A 22,512-nucleotide genomic window follows, 5' to 3' on the forward strand; every position below is an offset into this window, starting at 1 on the left:
GAAAACACAGGATTTTTGTTCCTGCTGAAACAATAATACATGAATAAGCTTCCCTTATTAATTTGGTTGTGAAACAAAGCCTAGGATTAGACAGGGAAGTTGTTCTGGGTCAAGGATAGTCTTTCAACTACACCTGTAAAAATTTGCCTCTACTCGGCCCACCCAGACTCCTATCAAGAAAAAAAAAAAAAAAAAAAAACCACTATTTAAGCAACCCAGCACGAACTGGAAGTTGGAATTGAACAGCAAATTTCCCTGAAGACTCCTCCTATTCTCAACTCACTGTAACAAGCAGCTGAGCAAAACGTTTCCTGCAATTAAAGTATAAGAGAACTTGTAATGACACTTTTTATCCTCCGTGACACTTTGGCTTAAATCTGAAGGAGGGAAGCTGTGACTGGATGCAGAGTCTGGAAGCGTGAGGAGGGAGACCAGCTAGAGGCTGAGAAGCGAAGACATTTTGTATGAGGAATCAGGAGTGCAACTGGACCTGCTTGGCCAAATTCCAAGGGTGGAAACAAATACAGCAGGTGGGGAAAATTGCCCAATGGAAACGTGTGTGGGAGCAGAGAAGGGAAGGCAACAAAATGTTGCTACGTCTCTTCAGGGGCAGGAACTGAGCTCCAGACTGCCAAATCAGTTTGTCATTAGGAGCAAATTTACCACTCGATTTACTTCATGACATGTGGAGACACCTTCAGAGGTGTTTCCACCAACAATATAAGCAGTGTAAACCACAAGGTTGTATAAGATATCTACCTTCCAGACAACAGGAATTAGGTATGGTAAGTCAGTGCCTATTGGCAACGTTGGGCTTAGGCTACTTCAATATTTGAAAATTCTGCAGCAGAGGAAGTGAGAGAATTAAATTTCTCTGGGCAACACACAAACCCGGTGAGACTAATACTCCCTTCCAACCCAGCATCTTGCGTCCTCCTGAAGCCACGAGCAGATATCTAGGGAAGCATGAAGTGGTATTTCCCCCAGTGCACTCTCACAATCTCCAGTGAGATGTGAAACAGGATCTCCCTGACCCAACTGCAATGTCTCGGTGCTGCGCCTTTCCGTTTTCTTCAATGAATTCACTTGATTACTTTCAGAAGCTGAGCCAATTTTAAGCATCCACAGCGTCCCAGGCCAGAACACTCCTTTATGTGAAGCTACTCCCTTGGGTTGGTTTTGAGCCTGCTGCTGGCCAGTTGCATTTAAAGTCCTAGTTCTTATATTCGAAGAGGCAACGAGCAATCGTTCCCTCTTCCACTCCCTTCTCCATCACATTTATCAGTTTACACACCTTTCTCCTTTTGTTTCCTAAAGGATCTGAAGAGTTATATCTATTTAGTCATTCTTCATTCAAAAATGACTCCTTATTGCCTTTCTCTCTTCTTCTTCCAGTCCTACATCCTATTTAGCAGAACAACAATCAGTATTAAAAAAAATAATCTGTAAATGCAGGTACAATGCACAAATATGACACAAAGATTTGTATTTTTCTGATTAACTCTAAGTAGGTAAGAAAACGCTGGCTTCTTGCCTCGGTGCCCCATATTCAGGGCTTTCATAAAGGTATTACAGATGAGCTTTGAAGAAAAACTTTTATAAGAGGAGGGAAGATAAGTATCCTTCTGGAAAAGCTCCAGAAAGAGATGATGTTAAACACATAGCCCAGGTTCATGTAGTGAGGGAGCAAAGGAAGATGGTTGCTTTGACAAGAGAAACGAACAAACAGAGCCTTCAAAGCAAGAATAAGAAATTTTAATTTGGTGCCAGAAAGCCTACTGAGAAGGTCGGTGAGAAGGAAGTGCAATTACTCAAAGATTAACAACTGTGTTCATTCTGGAGAGGTGAGGTGGAGTCAGGGGTAGTAGAGGGGCTAAGAGGAATAATAAATACAAGCGTGGATGGAAAAAAAAAGCTTAGATGTGTTTGAGGGCACAAGTATCAATGCTAAAAACCAGAGTACAAGGCTCCAAAAACCTGAGTTATTTGTGTGTGCCTGTGTGCTTCCTTCTCTTTCTCCAAAGATATTCAGCATCAATCGAGACCTAGGGCAGAGCATATTGGGTTGACCTCGCCACTACCAAACAGCTCAAACAGCAACACCATGTCATGACATTTCAAACAATAGGGAGTTCAAGATATTTGGAAAGCAGGGTGAAGAAAGAGGCAGGTATTAAACGCATTGAATCAAAAACCTACTCAAACTGCTCTGCATTTCGGAACATTAGCCCTTACAGGCCTTGCGATCATGCGGGACCATCATCTTAACAAGCAAAACCTTGAACAAGTAGTGCTAAAAGCGTTTGAATGGGCTCTAGAGAGCCAGCATAACAACTCTTAGAGAAAGCAGATCAAGCAAAACAACAAGATTATTACAGGTTCCCTAAACAGAAATTAAATGCTAGCAGAATACCTCACAACCCTGAAAAAATAATGATCTCCAAAACAGGCAGCTTTTCACCAAAGGGCCAGTTTAGATCTTCATCTGTTTTCAAGAGTTACGTACATTTTCCGTCGCTGACAATGAGATCAGTCTTGGGTTCCAACTGTAGGTCCAGGAGCCATTATACCAAATGACAAAAGCTGTCGCACAAAAATTACACTGGAATGCTTATTCTAGGGGCCAAATTGTTAACATTTTCTATTTGGACAAAGTATTCTAGAATATGCTTCCAAGTTACCAGAAGATAAATAAATTTTTGAAAGGATAGCAAACCAATACTGAATGCATCTTTTCCAGTTTAATTATGTGGGCAAATAAGCCAAAAGTTCATGAAGTTCAACTTCGGGAAATTTCAATCCATTTACGTTGCTGATCCAAAATTTTTAAAAAAACTTATTTTAAATATTTTAGAGAGGTTTGGAGAAAACGGGTGTAGCATTTCAGCTGATGTTTTACTGTTACTGCAAAGGCTGGCGTTTGGGGAATGATTTACAAAAGCGCAAAGTACTTGGTCACTGCTAAGACTCAGCAGAAGTTGACTACCCAATTCCACCACGTGCTTTTAAAAAGCTCTCTAGATATCTAGCGACCCAGCGCTCCACAACAGCGGTTCAAATAAAGGCTAGAAGACCATGGTGTAAATGTTGTAAAGAGGGGAAGAAGCTGAGTCCCACAGGGTAAACTGCTGTGCTAACACCATCCTTTGACGGAGGGAGCAGGAGATGAAAGCCAACGGCAGAGGTCTTCCTCCGCAAGAGCAAGCCCCGTGCTAATATGGAGGAGAGCGGTGGGAACACACTGAAGTAAAAAAATACTAACTCTTGGCACCCAACACTTACAATACAAGCTCTGATAATACAGAAACATAGGGACGTTACTCGGATTGCTGCAAAACTAGGTGTTTTAAAGCGCATAATGTCCCTTTAAATCGGACCGTAGAATTTTACATAAACCTCTGCGTCGAAAAGAAATTAAATATACTACAGCTCATGTTACATAAACTGTGGAACAGATGCTTTATATTTATTTTTTTTCATTCTTGTATAAGGTTTTACTCATTCCTAATCAAATGTTTATATGACTAAAATTTGGGTTAACTTGAAATTATGTGTTTTATTTGCATTTTTGAAAGCATGCAATGACCATAGTTGTCCTGGTGGTATTTAAAAAACTGAAGTCATTAAAATATTTTCCTGTTTAATAGGGAAGACAGCAAAGTTGAACGTGCTATATGGCAACATTTTACTGCTGGACGTACTGTTGTATCTGTCAATTAAAGTACACTATCTTCTCATACCACACAGGAAACAATACTGATCCTTCAAGTGGGATTTTATAACACTAATCAAAACACAGCAATAACATATATCACAAGAAAATAAAATATATCAAGAAAATATCATGACATTGTATATTGGTATTTCTTTTCTGCAAGAAAAGAAATTAAATGGATTAAAAGGACATAAATGGATTTTCTATTTTTGTAAAAGTAGAAACAAGGAAGCCTGCTAGCATGAGGATTCTTAATCGGAATTTAAATGAAAAGTACCAAATGATTTAAGGCATAGATTGCAAAAGGGAACCTTTTCCCAAGTCATCCTGTCTTGAAACTTCAGAGGTCAGTGTACTTTTGTAAGATCAAAATCACTAAAGTAACGTTTCCAAGAAGTTCTTTAACAACTATTGGTAGCTGATGGTGTATCACTAAGAAATTTTTTGAAGTGCCAACCTTCACTTCAAGAACTCAGGCTAAAAAGCTTGTCAGTAGGCTAATAGAGCAAATGCTGGCTAAGCGTTGCTTAAATGACAAGTAGACACCAAGGAAATCAAAGAGATGTTGTAGTTGTGACATTCTGTCTTCTACCGTGGGGTCTAATGCTCGTTGTGAGGCTACGGCACCAGCAGCAAAGGGGCCTACACAGCAGATGTTATTTAAGCCATCTAAACTAATCGTCTACCACATATTTGACTTTCAGTTTTAGGGGTCTGGACTTGTTGGCCCGGGTCAGCCAGGCTGTATTATTCTTAGCTGTTTTCTTGAGATGAACAATGAGTGCAATTCAAGCAATGATTTATTCTTAATGTTACAAATAGGACATATTTCAGAGGAAAGAGTGCCCAAGCAAGGGAGAAGAATCCGCACGTGTGTCTGTCAGGATGGCTGTTTGTCTGCTTTCCAACTGCTTGTAACAAGCATGCTCCAGAGGATTTGAGTTTGTACCTCAGCTTCAAGCCTCTGAAGGGCCCCTGCTCCACTTACACCTCCCTGGATCACAGCGCTAAGCTCTTCTAGGTGACGTACGCATCACCGTATTGTCTGAAACAAATTTACTTCAGTTGCAAAAATAACCTTCCAACAAATTATTATTTTTAGAGATGTTTCCCTCTCTCAATGAAAGCTAGTAAATGTAAGAAAGAATGACGTTGCAATGATACAAAATCCTCGGGGAGTTATATCTGTCCCACACTCTTTCCAAGGATGGTACGAACGTTTCGGAAATAACCTGGTAAGTGTATCATACCATTTCAGCAGACAGGAAACCTCATCCCTTGCCAAAGTCAGTAACCATGTGGCATTTATACAACAGTACACATGGTACATGCCTGCAATCCCACGAGTGTAGCAAAGAAAAAACAGAAGCTCCCAAGCTGTAAAGTTCAAATCCAGACTTCCCCAAATTTAAAGATAGCTGAAGCCAGATATTGTTTCAACACAATAGAAGGTTTGGAGCCAGCTGCAAATTTTGGCTATATAAATGACTGTTTGTGAAATTCAGGCATTTTCATGGACTAGGCTTTGGTTTGATCCACGAGCAAGATATAGACTGGCCACAAAAGTTCAGATATGAATTTGGGCCCAAAGTCTGGGTCAAGACTCACTTGCTCCACAGTGTCCAAAAGCTGAGATAGATTTGCTCTGTGATGCAGCTGACCCAAAGAGCAAAACATACACCTTGGATGAATGTAAATATTTTGGTTCTCTTTTTAAAAGTTCACAATTGTGATGTAAAAATTGGCAGTGTGTCAGACTCCACAACAACCCTTAGAAAATTACTCCAATGGTAGCTAAAATTGCACGTCTTCTTTCTAATCTAAATTTATCCAGGTCCCAACCTGCAGTCATTGGATCTTCTGACAGCTTGCTTTGCTAGACTGGTCATCCCAATTCTCAAGTTTTATTCATCTTATAAGTGATGACACTAAGCTAGGAGGAGTGGCTGACACGCCGGAGGGCTGTGCTGCCATCCAGAGAGACTTGGACAGGCTGGAGATTTGGGCAGGGAATAACTTAATGAAATACAACAAGGGAAAGTGTAGGGTCCTACATCTGGGCAGAAACAACCCCAGGTTCCAGTATAGGATGGGGAGCTACCTGTTAGAGAGCAGTGTAGAGGAAAGGGACCTGGGGGTCCTGGTGGACAGCAGGATGACCATGAGCCAGCACTGTGCCCTTGTGGCCAAGAAGGCCAATGGCATCCTGGGCTGTATTAGAAGGGGGGTGGTTAGCAGATCGAGAGAGGTCCTCCTTCCCCTCTACTCTGCCCTGGTGAGACCGCATCTGGAATATTGTGTCCAGTTCTGGGCCCCTCAGTTCAAGAAGGACAGAGAGCTGCTGGAGAGAGTCCAGCGTAGGGCAACTAAGATGATTAAGGGAGTGGAGCATCTCCCTTATGAGGAAAGACTGAGGGAGCTGGGTCTCTTTAGTTTGGAGAAGAGGAGACTGAGGGGTGATCTTATTAGCGTTTATAAATATATAAAGGGGGAATGTCATGAGGATGGAGCCAGGCTCTTCTCAGTGGCGACCAGTGATAGGACAAGGGGTAATGGATTCAAGCTGGAACACAAGAGGTTCCACTTAAATTTGAGAAAAAACTTCTTCTCAGTGAGGGTGACAGAGCACTGGAACAGGCTGCCCAGGGAGGTTGTGGAGTCTCCTTCTCTGGAGACATTCAAAACTCGCCTGGACACCTTCCTGTGCAACCTCGTCTAGGTGTTCCTGCTCCGACAGGGGGATTGGACTAGATGATCTTTTGAGGTCCCTTCCAATCCCTAGCATACTGTGATACTGTGATACTGTGCATCGGCAATGACTGAAGTACCTCATAGTCAGGCTAAACAATATAAATATAAAACATACGTGTTCCCTAATCCCTCCTTGATCCCGACATTTGTTTTCTGCTCAGCTTTTGACCATCCGACTTGAATTCCTGATGCTTGGGCACACTAAAGCTCAATACCCACTGCATCAAGACCAACGAGATTCCTTTGCTTATTTGTGTGCCGATCATATCAGCTCTTTTGGCCACAGCAGTGGTCCAGAAGGTAGCAATCAGTTATTATCCATTTTGATTCCCAATTCTTTATTCACTCTTTCCAAGTCGGAGACCCCTCTCCTGTAATTAGCTGTCCCCTTGGCTAGTAGATGTAGGAAGTATTTGGCCACATTCAGACATATTATTTGTTGCATCCAGATGACCATCTGATCTAGATTTTCCTTTCTCATTAATCACTCCCAAGCCTTCACGCCACCCTTACACCATCAGTAAAGCTTTTACGTTTTACTCCAGCACGTTACTATGGATAAATATTGGACACTACATTAATGCTGATCAGCTAGGATTAATACCTTTTACAGATAATACCATGTTTACGGCGGAGGAAGACGGTATTTTCACCAGAACGACGACAACAACGTGACCTTAGAAACTTTTTAAAAACTCCAAAACCCTCGAGCACTACAGTCTGCCAAGTTCTAAGGTCAGAGTCTCTCACTGAGGAGAAGATATGGAACAAGACAGGCACTGAGAATTTTGCAAAATTCTCAGGTTACTTTGTCATTCTTCCAATTCTCCTTTTCCAACCCTCCATCCAACATTATGGGATGAAACCATCTGAAGGAATGAGTTGGAAAAGCCTGAAGGATAACTTGAAACTCTTCTTGGCCTCTGGAAAATTCTGAAATCCCTCCTATTTAATTACACCACAGCTTGTATAACACTTTGGCTGCATTTCCTTCTCTGCTTTGTTTTGTTTGTGTTACTAAGAATATTTGCATGAAAACAGGATATTTGTTTATTAAGAGTTCATCATCTCCTGCTGTGTATTCCCCACTTTAAGTCATACTCCTTAACATTTATTAGCAGGAGACCATAAATCCTGTTTCCCATAAATGTGCCTAATAATAAAATGAGCAGAGAAACTAAAGCGAAGCAGAGAGATTCAGGGAGAAAGAAAGAGAGAGTAAGTGAGAAGGACAGACTACATGATACAGACCGTAACTTGTGTTTTCCAGGGGCAACGGCCTGAGATGTTCCCCTTGCCGCGTGAAGTTTTCTTTAGCGTTTTTTAATCGCCCCTTCCATTCCCCAGCAGTCATTCCTCAAATTGGCCAACCACACACGGAAGCCCTACCTTGCCATCAGAAAGCATGTGAATAACTCCTCCTCCTAATTTTCTCTAAACAGAACGCCAACCTGCAGGAGGAATATGCAACATAGGAAAGAAGTATTCACATTGCCCACACAGCTGCCACCCTAGACATGGAGCAGCAGAAGAAAAGATTTAAGTGTTAGCTGAGAAAGGACTAAGCAAGCCTCAAGTGCACTCTTAGGTTTAGCTTCATACTGTCTTCTCATTTATCATTTTCCTTCAAAATATGGTTTGCATTTCCAAGACGTTCAGTCATGTGAGAATCTGTCAATCTAGTACATGTTTACAATTTTGCAGGCTTTTTTTAGCGCTCAAATCTGCAAAGATCTTCAAGTAGTTGGCCAGAGAAAATGAGTGAGGAACTATTCTGAAGTGCTAAGCAATAGCCCAAAGCATTGACATACACAACACACACCCCAAAGGATTTCTACTTACCCTTCGCAGGATAAAAATGGAGATTACATGCAGTTGCTAACCATTTTCAGGGCTAGACATTTATAAATCTGGGGACATTTTTCTTCCAAACAGGAATCTAGGCATAAGAAAAAGATGTAAGAAAAGGACTGGGAATGATTCCACAACTCTGGCATAAAGTACAATCAGTATTACACGATCATATCTTCAGATATGTTAAGCAAACAAAAAACATGTAAAAATAGGATAAATATTGCCTTTTAGAAAGTGCGCGATAAGCTTCATTGGGTGTTAAAATGCATCTGTCTACGCTGGTCACAACCAGCATAAAGCCAAGGACCCACACACTAAAATATAAGAGTAGTATTTTAACTGCTGTCTAAGAATGAATTATTTGTATTGGTTTCCCAAGAAGCTGGCATGTCAGTTGTATCCCTTTCTCCTTCCTTTGTCATTCTTGAAGCATTACTTTTTTTTTTGCCTAAAGTTAGATTCAGGCTGATCTGTCCTTCTAGACCCAAAACTGATTTTTTTTTCACTGATGTAGGGATGAATTCTGCAGCTACACCAAATGCCTCCTCAACCTGTGGAAGTTTCACATGCACAAAGCCAGTCCTAATATTCTGCCACTTAAAACTCCTGCGGATACAGGGAGCTTGACAGGACAAAACAAGAAGCTGGGCATCATCATACATCAACCCCAAATATATCAACGAGATTCTTAGCACCTGTTTTCACGTGGTGTTTGTTGGCTTCTTCAGGTCTATCTAAAGATGGACCAAATCCCAAGCGAAGTTTTTCAGCACGCTGTCTCTTCACAGTCTCCAGTACTAAAGGCAAGCAACCCCATGTTAGACAAATATGAATTCACACACTCCCCAGAAAGGTCAATTGCTAGAGACAGCCTTAAGCTCTGAAATGATGAGGCCTTTGTCCTTTTGTCCCCCTACACAAAGAATGTACCACAATTCCTAGAAAATGAACAAGTTTGGGTTTTTTTTCTAATAGCACAAGTATCATTCTTTTGGTTTCTTACGTGCGAAATGAACGCTTTCATAAGCAATCCTAGCTGATGGGCTCGGTGCGGGAAACTAAATTCCTTACTTTCTTGACAATTACAAATACTAGGACGTAACAGAACATTAAAAAAAGCACAGACTACGTTCCCATAAAGCACCTGAAACATAAGCATATATCCAACTAGAATCCATGGTCCAGACATAGGTCACGAATGCAGTTCTCCATTATTTAGTTCTGTAGTACCCACTATTCAACATCACGCCTACTTCTTTTGTCGCGTTCAGTTAATCAAGCGGTCACGTTGCGACGCACATCTCAAAGACTGTCTCTTGTTTGGGAGAGGTGGTCTCCCACCTGGGGAGACAGCACCTGGGATGAACTCCCCTTGGGAGCAAACTGAGGTAAAGGGACACAGAAGGGGTTGCAGGGAATTCCAGTAGCTGCCCCAGTACAAGACAGCTGTGTCATCAAGACCGTGATCTCGCTGCACAGCTTAAAAAGCTTGCAAAAACCAACCTCCTCCGGAGGTGAACTGTGGGATGCCTTCTCTTATTGCGTTTGCTCCCTTCAGGAGGGCTGAGGATAAGACCTCTACTGACAGATTCTTACCTTCAGTGGTCTTTCCACGCTCACTAGGACATAGGCGGAGAGGTACAGGCTAAAAGAACATGAATTGCTCAAATTTTAATCAGAGACTTGACTACCTGCCAAACCATCCCAGAGTTGGTAAGGAATCAAAAGGTCTTAAATCACGTTTTAGACGCAGGCTTTAAATCATTTGGACTTCACATTTATAATAAACTACATGCTTTATATTTTTATATATATAAAACTCCATCAGTAACGACTCAAGCCAAGCACTCACTAAAACCAAATTATTCCCAGGACTAGAAGTGCAGATTTTTTAACCGTATTAGAACAGAATTTGAACAAAAGAAGTCATAGCACTCTTCCAAAATTGTAACTGGCAAATTTTAGAGACAAAAAATTGTCTACCTCAGATACCTGCTGTGAGACTCCTAATTCCATATTTATATTACTAAAATACAACGCACTTACTTTCAGAAGCAATGAGACTCACAAGTTCCTCTGCGGATAGAGGTCTAAAGAACTTGAATAATCCTTATTTAGGATAATCTCAGCTTTACAACTCTTGCTGTTTTCCATTGTAAGGATACAAAGTGCTAACTATTGCGTCTGATGTATCTTGTTGGGAATTTGGGACCTGCATGACTTATGTTAAATAATATTTGGATATTCCATATTTTTCTTGGACTCACCCACACATTTGCCTTGGTGCCAGAACGAGGAGAAAATTAAAAAATATTTTAAGAGATCCCAGTTCTCAAACCATTGCAGTTAGTCCTGAATGTTTTCTCATTACTTGACTCCAGCAAAAGGAGGCCAACGCGGTTCATGCAGACATGGAAGTAGGTGCCATATTTTAGTTCAGAAAGATCAACAGTCCTCATAACCAGAGAAAGCAGATTCCTTTGCAGTGTGACATGAATGGCTACGGCTATGACATAGGCCAAGATTTAAGGACACGCATTTTTGCCTGGATGCTCACCCACAACCTCTGGATCAGCGTCAAGTCATCAGTATACGAAGCCCAGACCTTATAGCGGGACGTGCTCGTGCAGACTCCTATTCCTGCGTGGCATCTCATTAAGTTCCGTGGGACTGCGCACTGGATAAGAGTTCAGCGCGAGATCAGAGCTTTGATTGCAAGCTCTCTGCAGCAACAAGGTTGTCTAATTCTATGTTTTATAAAGTGCCGTGAACATCTATAAAGCTATATAAAAGCATAATAAATAAAGTGACAACAGAAGCAATAAAACAAATGTTAGGCTAGTGGATGCAAGCAGTCAGTAGAAAAACAGCAGTGTTGGATGCAGTAACCAACTACCATATATGTAGCTACTGGAAACCATACGGGTCATATCAGACCACAGCAGCAAAAACGCCTCTTCCATAAAGCATACTTATCCTAACGTTTTGCCAGGTTTGTATTATTTTCATATACCATTATGCATTGGCTAACCTGTGCGTGCAATGTATCCCAGCTTCGTCTATATCAGCCTTTTTTAATACATAAAGCTTAACCCAGGGAATTTAGTGGTAGCCAACGCAGGTAGGATACCTCCTATATATGCAATTCTCAAAGTGGCTGACAACGTTGGACTGTAGAGGGGACAGTCAAACAAACTGAATACATTGAATACAAGGAAAACGGCTTCTCCTTGCTGGTTTTACGACCTATGTATTTGCACGCAACGGAAGATTTAGCAAGCACAATGAATCTGTTTATGATGATGGGGTAGAGAGAGTGTAAAATTCCTCTACAAAGATCTAGCCACAACCTCCCAACGTTTTTGTGAATACCCACCACTTAGCCCACTAGTTCAGATGCGCTCCCCCGATGCTTTTCACAATGATGTCAATCAAATGCATGAAGAGTCAACAGTAGAAGTACACGAGAACCCAATGATCTCTACGTACAATAATAAACGTGTATGTGTCTCCTCACCTTAAACAGCGTTTCAGCAAAGAACTCCTGGAAGCTGGCAGAGCTCCTTTTGTAGCCTGATGAGGAAACCTGAACTGGCCCATGTAAGAAAGGAATGTTTATTCTGTTTATATTAAATACGAGACCAAGGGAAAGATTCAGATTCATGCGTACTTAGAATTTCACAATGTTTGGAAACACCGTTCCAGTGTTTGGTGTTTTTATCTCTGACCTCTCTCTGATCAAGGTGTACATATATACCTCGAATCAGATTCTAAAAAACCCGATCACTTAAATATTTAATGGAGAACAGAGTATCTTTGATTTTATATTTTTCTACAAGTTTCTTTTCTGTATCTTGCAAAACAGTGGCAAAACAGAGATAAACTTGAAGGATTTTCCTTTAGAAGGGTCGTCTTCTTTAAGACAGCTTCAAGTTTCCTAATCGTTCAAAATCACATTAGAAAAAATGGCGATACAAATCTCAAACTCTGTGTAAGAATATGTAATCTCAGAAGTTGAAGCTAAAACCCTCTAAAAACAATTGTTTCTACGGATAAGCACATACAACTACCTTATCATGCGCCACAGACCAACAGGAAGAGTTTTTAAGGGTGAAAATTTGCTGCTGAGGGCCCGAAGTCCCACACACTAAGCATCTGAGGGGCAGGCCTGTGGGGCTTTCCGATTTTTTTGTTTGGACCAGTCATGTCTCATGGCCTGAAAGCCCTATAAGCAGCTGGAGTGCATTAAGCAGCAATACTGGAGTGTATCTCACAGCATAGTTTCATCTGAAAGGAATCCAGTTCATCTGCTCCAAGATCACTTGCCAATGCATATCAAAGCAAGGTAAATGGGGACAACTGGGAGATTCTCTTCAAAAGAGCACTCCTGAGCTGAACTAAAATGTGCGGGTAGATGCTCCCTGTCCTTACTCTTGGGAAACCACATTGTAATGTGGAGACTGGCAGAGCTCACAAACCCACAGAACCGTTTCTAGTGTTGGCAGGGGTGATGCCATCATTGGTATGGCCTTCCTACTTAAAAAAAAAAAAACAACAAACAAAAAAAAACAAACAAAAAAAACCACAAAAAACCCAAACACAACAACCTAATAAATCATATGAATAGAAAACTAAGATAACATTATTCCTTTCTTATAATACAGTTTTTCCACATAACAATTGGTCTGGCTTCACCAACGGGTCTGCTATGTAAATACAAATGGAAACAAGAGATAATCCAAGAAACTATGAAACAAATCAACTGATCAGTTATATAATCCTTCTGTTAAGTTATGATCACATTTTGGAAAACTGAGAAATCTTACCCTAAGCGATTCCTACACCATTTCCTTTCAAGCTTCCTCGCAAATGATGTGTGTTGGCCCCAGTGTTATGGCAGGAGACTACACATTTACCTTGATTTACTTAACCTAATCAGAAAAAAAAAAAAAAAAAAAATCTTTATATTCAAGCAATCTGACGTAATGAAGTAGATTGTCTCCCTGTAGGCATTAGTGTGTAAAATCAAAGGTAACAAGGAGGTTTTTAAAATTAAAGGAAAACTGAAAATTTCTCATACGCCCTTTTCTGTGAAATCTCAACATCTGCTTAAGATCCCGATGCCGTAACACAATATGTCTGCAGCTTTCATAGTTATGAATAAATGCATCTTAAAACACAACACTGTAAAATCCATTCCTCCTCCATTTGCCTGCCAAATTCGGAGTTCAAAAATCTCTGACCTGGGTCCCCTAATCAGTTTCTGGCCCTCTTACCTCCCTTGTGAGCTGCAAAGGTGGGGGGAGCTGGTCCCGGCCAGAAATGCTCCCTCCTCTCGCAGGAGGGTCCTCGGTGGCACACGTGTGCCAGATCCAGGAACGCGTTGCGCTTCCCGCTGTCAGCCCCGACAGAGGGAGGAGGCGTTGGCGGAGATGGGAGACACAGTCGGGTTGTGGCCGAGGCAGCAGAGCGCAGGCGGGGGGTCCGCTCGGAGGACCGAAACGTGTCTGTGCAGCTCAAACCTCCTGTGAATTGCATTCGGTCAGCGAGAAGCGCAGGCAGTAACGACGTCTGGAGTCAAAATCACCTTATCTCAAGAACATCTTTGCTCTATCTATGGTCAAAAATCTCTCTTGAATACACCATCAAGGGCTTAATAGGTATGAAAGCCTGAAAATTACTTTAAGCGTACTTCATTATATTAAAAAGACCGGTTGCACCAAACGGAGCCTTGGATGCAATTAGACAGAACTATTAGCTGCGCTTCAGCATCTTTCTGCACAGGTTGCGCTTTGTGAACCGAAATGAAAATCTCCTCACAATGCTTTTCAGACATACCCTCCGCGTAGTGTTTGCGCTACCCCCACTTCCCAAATACGTAGATGAAGGCAAAACAATACTTTGTAGTTTGCTTGTGCGTGCACAAGAAGGAAACCGAAAAAAGAATTGGATTTTACTTATTTGTGAGCTAGTCCCAGATGAAAAAAAAAAAAAAACAAAACGTTTAACTCGCTATTCGTACAAGGAGACAAGGACTATGAGCCTCGGTACCTGGGGCCGCGAAGCAAGCTTGCGAAACTATTTTAAAACGCTACTTTAGAGTTATTCATGGCAGCTTAATTTGGAATTGGCTTAGTCAGTGCCATTTCTGTGCATTATTTCACAGATCATAGCTGCGCAGCGAGGTAAATGAACGGAAAGATACTTTATTTGCTGTTTAATGTCAACACACCTTGTGACTATCCCAGCATCACAAGCAGTTGTTCTAACGAGAAACACCTTTGGGAGGCTTTTTAGCTGAGTCCATTCTGTTTCCTTCTGATAAATTATTTCTGATTAGTTACCTAGTATGAATTATAGAGTTATCAGCTCTTCATGAAAGGGCTAACCCCCGAAGCCGCTATTTTTTCAAGGGGGTGGGGGTATTCCTTTATTGTGTTCCACTTCGTTCTCTTTTGTTTCATTTTCTCCTGGTAGAGGACTCTGCCAAATGTTTCAAAGCCCTTCTTGGCAAGTAGTAAAATAATTTGGACAGAGTATACTGCAATTAGAATTTTTTGGCAGGTTTCATGTTTTGGATGCTGATGAGAAGAGTATCAGTTTTAGCGTACTTGACCAGTTCATTATTTCAGATAATTTCCTGCCACACAGCACTATTGCAACAGATTTTGTTTGCTTCAAAAATCAGCAAGGAGACACATCCCAATTTCTACGGGGTTTTAAGTGCAGATAACTAATGAGTTTTTCTTTCCCCATCTGTCACTCACTCAAACCTAACTCATAAAATCTTATTTCTCTCCCTAACCTTTTGTGTCAGAAAACCGTTTCTTACTCTCCAGAAGGTAGTATCATGTCACTTATTATACAAGCAAAGGTTATCAACCACACGGAGGAGCACATTTGCATTGCTGTCATTAGAGGCCAAATTCAATTATTCCCTCTTTTGTTTGGCTTGGGCACCACAAAAATCCACTTACATCCCACTAAGACTTTTTTTTTTTGGGTGGCTGAGGGATGAGGATGAGCGTTGTGACCTTATGCAGGTTTCTGCACTCCAGAAGTTTTTATTGGATCCTGTCCTAAATTTGTGTCAGCACTTCCTTTATAAATCCTTATTTTCATATGGATTACAAACTGCTCATAAAAAAAAAAAACAAACAACATTCTAGACTAAAAGTCTATTTTGTCGGGGTGGGGGGTGTTAAGTACCAGACTTGATGATTTGGTCTTTCTAGACCCTAAGGGTACAAACAAAACACACCTTGGGAGAGTTCAGAAACATTTTTACCGGTCAGAGACTTGTTCTCTCTATGCTTTACAGTTAAAGTGCTAGGCAAGCTGTTTGCTGGAGTTTTTATTTCCCCTACATAGCTTTTCCAATAAAAACTTCCAATGAAACCATCAGTAACAGACCACAATGCAAGATATGCCATTATATACATTTGCCCCCCTGCTAGGAAAAGTCCCAATGGTTCGTGTTATTTCTTCCTCACAGAGTTATCGCCTTCTGAGAAAAAAAAAAAAAAAAACACAAAACAAAACTCATAAAACTAAATAAGGGTCAGAGAGCGCTAAGGTGAAAAGGAGGTCGAGATCCATGTCCTCAGGGTCAGGGAGAGCTGCTATTCTTAAACTTTCTGTCTACATTGTGGTATTTCCCGATAAAATAAAATTGCCTTTTTACCTGTCACCGCAGACTCAGGAATCAGCACGTGGCTTGCCAGCATCCTCGGTTCCTTCTGGCTATTTCTAACCCCTGCCGTGGTTCTTTCTGCAAGTGGAGCCGTATTGAATAGACATTCATAACAAGGTTAGGAACAACCGAGACCGTTTTAAAAACAGAGCTTTTTCCCCGTCCTTCATTCTCCTGTCCCCAGAAAGCGTGCATTTGGTTGCTGAAGGCAAAACTTGGTCCGGTAACCAGCACCACCAGTGATTTCGCCAAAATTGCCCCATTGCCAATCACGTCTCGTTGCAGAGCAACTTAAGGAAGCACGCTGGACTTTCTCCTTAGTCACAGAGTAGTTTTACTGTCTGCGTATCTATCTTCTGCACCATTAGTATGTAGCCTTCGCTGTAAGCTGCATATTCCTACCCACCAGAATGCCAGACGACATGGCAATACGCAGAGATCATGTGCAACACCTCCACGAATGACCAACTGCCTTCATGAGTCCTCAAAGAGAAGGTGAACGGGCACACATTCGCCATTGGAAAAGTTCAAAGCTAACAATAACTTTAAGGCCAAAAGCCCATTATGAAAAATGCGATGGAAAGGGGACGCTGATGATAGATGTGGTTTTATAAGAAACAAGAAGAAAAACCCAAAAGAATAAAAAATGGTGTTCACAGAAGTGCACTGAGTTTAGCTTTCTGGAAGCACTAAAGTCACGTGTCGCAGGGAGAGCCATCCGTGCGGTCTCTGGTGGCGGTGTTTTCACGATTATCGTAAATAATTCGATATGAGTGTTCCTGGCAACGGTGGCGGCTGAGTATCGCAGAAGCTCAATAACGCTTCACTGATGATTTGCAGAAACCCTTGTATGTTTATATCTTCAGCAGACCATCAAATCCAAGAAACGCTTCGGTCAGTTTAATAACCATCCTGCAAAGTAAAGCAGTGCTGCCATTATCAAGGATGCTAGCTTCTGCCTAATGACTTAAATTAGCTTTCATTCTTTGGGGCGACAGATGTGCTTGAACTTTATGCAGAATACATTACTTCCATAATGGGATCACGACTCGTTATTGATCTCTATTGCTTTCATCACCACATCCACATCAGCTATTTATGTCAATCTCAATAAGTGGTTACATGTATGTTTATCTGCAGTAGCTACGTGAGGACTTCTGATTTCAAGAAAGCTTGTGAATCCTGCTCATTGTATTCTGCACTTTGTTTCATTGAGTCTATTTTACAGTATTTGCTTCCCAAAGTACAGCAAAGATTTTATTCTTTTTCTGTTATTGCATATTAACACCTTTCTTCATTAAAACTCACAGATTTTGTTTGTTGATCTTTTATAAGGGAGCGGTTGCCATTAACAATATTCAGATCTTAGGGAGCCGGTGGAATCTTAGATTTCAAATGAGCGCCATCACATTCAGTGAGCAGGAAAAAATCCACATGTTTAAAGGCGATACATTCATAAGAGATGAGCACTAGAAGTTTAAATATGCATGGACATACTTGTAACGTTTCCCACTGAAAACACCAATGCTGGCTAGACCCCACGGAAAGCAGAGAAATTAAAAACAATATAAAAGAATGTCCAATGAATTGCGTAATTTTCATCCGTGTCTTCAGCTTTCTTGTTTAAATGAGGATAAGCCAGGCGCTTAATGAAGTCCGTGAGATTTACCTGTCAGGTACCTGCAAGGATCTGGGCTTCTGTTCTCTGCACGGTTTCAGCTCCTGATGTTTCACTTTTTCCTTCTTGCAATACGTTGATAAATAAAGTAATAAGTACTTCTGGAATTGCAGCACTTTTCAAAGGTTTTCTTTTTTCTTCTGTTCTCCTTAAACGCAAGGCCAAGTACATAATTAAAAGAAAACAATTATATAAACTCTTCTGTATTTGTACTAAAGAAAAGGAATCCCTCACACATATAGCCAGTCACTAACGGGAATTGGAAGCGTAAATCACAAACAGCAGCGCATTCCCCAAGACGACTAACTCTCCCGGAGACCGAAGATGGACTCAAAACTGCAGCTTCCTCTAGTAAATGAAGGAAAAACACGCTTTTCCTTTGTTTTATTTCATAAGCATGTAAATGACAGAGGTCATTTCTAGCGCTCACTTCATGCTTCAAGGAAAAGAATTTCCCTCTGCACAGAGTATTCCACGCTTCGCATATCGAACCTCGCAAAAGCAGAGAACACCCCACCCCAAACTTAATGACTGCAATTAGAAAAAGAAAATAAGTGAGGATGACTTTTAGAGATGGTTGCATAGCTGGGGGCGCAAAACATCCACTTACCGCTGCGAACTAAACAACAGAGCGCATGAAGGCAGGTTATGCCTGAAAGTAAATTACCTATTTATGCCCTTTAAAATTAGCCTGGGCATACACTAGGTGGCGGCTATAGCCGGTACAAATAAGCAATCAAGTTCGCCTGCTCGAAGGACTTGTCCCTCAGAGATGCTCGTGTCTACGTAATCGCATCCCTTATCTCCGTGCCTGTTTTTGATACTTTGCCCTTAGATTATAGAGGGCTAAGTAAGCTGGTCACAGGGAAATCAAATCCACGCCTGCATCAGTGGCATCATGGTCTGCTAAACCAAACACCCAAGATATTGTGTATTTTAGTGTCTTTCAGACATTTGTATCACAACATTGTTGTTATACTGAAGTTATGCCACGAGATGTCCAGAGCAACGAGCTAAATGCTGGTTCACCGAACCCTGTGGTATCAGCAAAACCTGGCATCAAACCCAAACTGCTTCAAAAATAAACTTTCAAATCGCAGAGGGGGGATAAATGATTAGTCATCCCGTCTACTGAAACAGAGATGATCATGTGCAGCCTACTGTAGATGACCTTTGTTGAGTCACTGTAATTCTGAAACATTCCATCTCTGTTCAGCTAAAAAAGCACGTAATTCTGGCCATAAAAGCATGTTTCCCAGGACTAGTTTGTATTTCTGCCCCAGCCGAAGATTTTCAATGGAATCTGTTTTAATTTGCAAGGCTGGCAGGAGTTAGCTCAACCTGGTCTTTATTCTATCCAATGGATAACACAGGGCTGCATTTTTTATGGTAAGATCGAGGCACTTGAGTGAAGGTTATACCACAACGCACCGCATTTCCTCCTGTCTCCAGTCTCAAATCACGATCTGCCTCCGGTGCTTTTAAAGCAACAGGATCCTATCTTAACCCTTCAAGAATTAACATGGATGAAATTTCTCTCCACTGGGCTCAGTTCGCTACAATTTTCCAGTTAGTCTGCCCACGTCCAACATCATTGTCTCTTCCTACATCACCTAGTACGTTAGCACGCTGTAACAGCGAATGACCTCTCCCTCATACGCCATCCAGAGGAAGACTCGCGTTGCAGAAGGTCGAAGAAATGCACACAGTACCTACAACACGCTGAGATTTGCAATCTCCGTACCTCCTGCTGGAGCCTAGCCCGAGGCCAGTCTTGCATGCAAGTAATTTTTATGCATTTTACAGAGCGGCGCTACCCAACGTTTTTGGTAAAAGGCCAAACATAGCTGTTTCTCAGTCCAGACTCCTTACGGACTATGGTATCAAACCAAATGACACTGTTTAAGAGGGTACACGTTAAAATGTCCAAAGAGGAATGTAAAGGAAAACGTGCGGCCTCCATATGCACTCGTGTTCCCCAACAGGCAAGGACGTAAATGTCTGGTTTCTGAGCAGTTGAAAAGAACGGCCCAGGACCAGGAACCTGAAGTCCGCTATGTCCCAATGCCTGTCATTTTCTAGTGGCTGGCTGTAAGTCTTCAGAAAACACCTCACCCTCGACAGGGATTAATTGGAGATTAGTCTATCTGAACTGAGACAGAACTTCGGAGAAATACTGACTGAATATCCCCTGTAGCTGCACCAGACTAATGTGAAATTGCAGACCTTGGGGAAAAAAAAAAAAAACAAACACTGGACTGAGCAGAAGAAAAACTACAGGTTGCTCCTCAGCAGATCCTGTGTACCATGGGCTTTGCATCTAGCCAGGCTTTTCAAAAAACATACTTGATTCAGTAACCACAGCCGGTCCCAGGAGTTGCCGTCCCACTGCTGAAGTCAGCAGAAGTTGTCAAGTGCACTCAAGACCGCCTCGCGGTAAAAGGAGGTAAACTACCCTCTGCTTCAAGCAAACTACAACATCCTCTTTCCAAAACACTGGATGAGTTCCGCTGAACAGGGAATAAAGAAAGTATTGCTCACTGCTCGCATGAGGGTAGGAGGAGGCTGGAGCAGTTCAGGTTATTCTGCAGGCAGGTGGAAGCAAAAGAAAAAAGGAAATCAGCACCTTTATGCCTCTCCGTGTCCTCGGTCCGTCTGTTCTACCTACTGCCGTAACATCAGCTTTTGCATTAACTCCCCTGCTTGGCTGGATGAAGCTTCCTGGCAAACCTGAGAACAGAGCAGATAGGACAGAGACTGCTAATGAGGAGTTTCAGCCTCCCACCGTTCTGTGGCGGTACAAAGGTGTTGGCAACAGGGATGCGGGCATTGCCCTGGAGGGATACGCGTGGCAAGACAGCTGTTTCAGCCTACAGAGGGCTTTTCTGCAATAACGCAGAGAACCCTCTGTGGCAGACGCAGAGAGATGCTCGGGCCAGTTAACAACTCCTGGAGTTACCCCTTTTTCGTGGTGTTTATGGGTTCTGGATGCCAGGTTGGCATCAGCTATAGCCAGTTGAAAAAAAGTGAGCTAAGAACTTCCTTTAGAAGAATGAAAAATGAGTAATCTCATGGCACTGAGTTCTGGGACCCGAAGCGCTCTTCTGGAAGGCCTCTGCTCCTGAGCCTTGTCCTGACCAGAGCTGGTGTTGAACTGCTGAGTTGAAAGCTCCCTGCAATCGCAAGCCTGAGCGACGGATGAGTTTATTTGACTTACACCACATGATAAAAAGACTCTGGCCCAGATCAGATAGCTTAGTTTACAAACAATATATGAGGTCATTTGACCTAGAAATCTTTGCTTAAAAGTTTGTCTAAGTAAAACATATGGGATACGTACATTTAAAACGTAAAAAATACTTTCCCATTTCCCAACGCTCACAGGCGTTTCACAAATATGCTGCTTTTTTTTTTTTTTTTCCACACGAATACCGTATTGATCTGAGCTTGCGTAAATAAAATTGGTAATATGGTTTGAAAGGTACCTGCAGGTATCTGTGAGGGTTGCTAGTTGTTTTTTAATTTCTACGGGTGTCCTTTTTTGCAAGCCTGTTTAGCCTGTACGTATTTCTTTTCAATCAGGAAAACTGGAAAGAGCTTCCACTGCAATGCAGACAGTGGAAGCTCTTTCCACATTTGGAGGAAATTCTGGGTTTGTTTTGCCTTATAAGAAAACAGCCCATCTGAAGTTTCTTTCAGGTGTTTGTACGTTCCCTGTCTCGCAATGTTCATCACTGAGAGAACACCCGGAACTGGAGAACAGCTCTCTATTGTATGTTTATGAACTATCTGAGAGTTCTTACAATTGCAAGTTCTTACAACTTTTACTATCTGAAATGATTTAATGGTCACCCACAAATTGTGCGACCGGTTACCTAATATGCATCATGTGACTTTCTCTTCCTTGATTAGATTAAGCAAATCTGAGCCAGGGGCTCTAAATGTGCTTTTCATGAGTGTTCTTATGAACAAAAAGGTACTTTCACTAATATTCACAGAAGGAAAATAAAAGCCCCAGGTCAGGAAATCACTAAAGCATGTGTTTAATTCCACCTCTCCTTAAGAAAGGAGTTACGCATACACTTAAGTGGCATTGCTCAACTGCTGTCTGAACGGGGCTGCTTTTCTGAACCAGAACCAACAAAGAGGCAGCCACAGTTCAATCCTCTTTAAACCCTAAAAATGGTTTACAGAGAATGAAGACTTCTGATTTATTTCAACAATCATGCCCTTTTAAAAGTAACTAAATTTTGCATTTTTCTAACCTCTAATAGTTTGTATTCAGTTCATATTGGCTTTCAGCCCTCTGTCCTTAAATTCTCGTGCCCTCGTCTGCTCAAAATACACTGAATAGAATAATCTCCGTATGTCCCATTATACAAAATTTGTGGTTTAAAGCTAGATCCGAGAGCGACTGAAGTTAATGGAAAGATTTAATTGATTTCAATGAGAACTGGATGAAGAACTGATAGTTTAACTCTGGACACTCTCTTTTCAACATTCTCACTAAGGTGCTGATCCAACTCCCAGTGAAGTCAATGGAAGGATTTGTGTTGGGATTTGGATCATAACTCTGTTCTTCTTGGAGTCGAATCCCCTTTGTCAATACACACATGCACAAATACACAGATCTAAATGAAAACAAATGTTTGGCAACTTGTGACAGAAAGTCCAAATCTGTAGCTGCGTATTTGGGCCAAACCAAAATTGTTACGCTTGACAAAAACATCATTATGCTGATCTGGTTTTGTTTTTTTGCTTACTAGCAATTGTTTGGTGAATATAAATCTAACTTCTCGTATTTTATTTTTTACATAAATG

Source organism: Vanellus vanellus, assembly GCF_965231255.1.
Source record: "Vanellus vanellus genome assembly, chromosome: 4".
NCBI classification, from domain to species: domain Eukaryota; kingdom Metazoa; phylum Chordata; class Aves; order Charadriiformes; family Charadriidae; genus Vanellus; species Vanellus vanellus.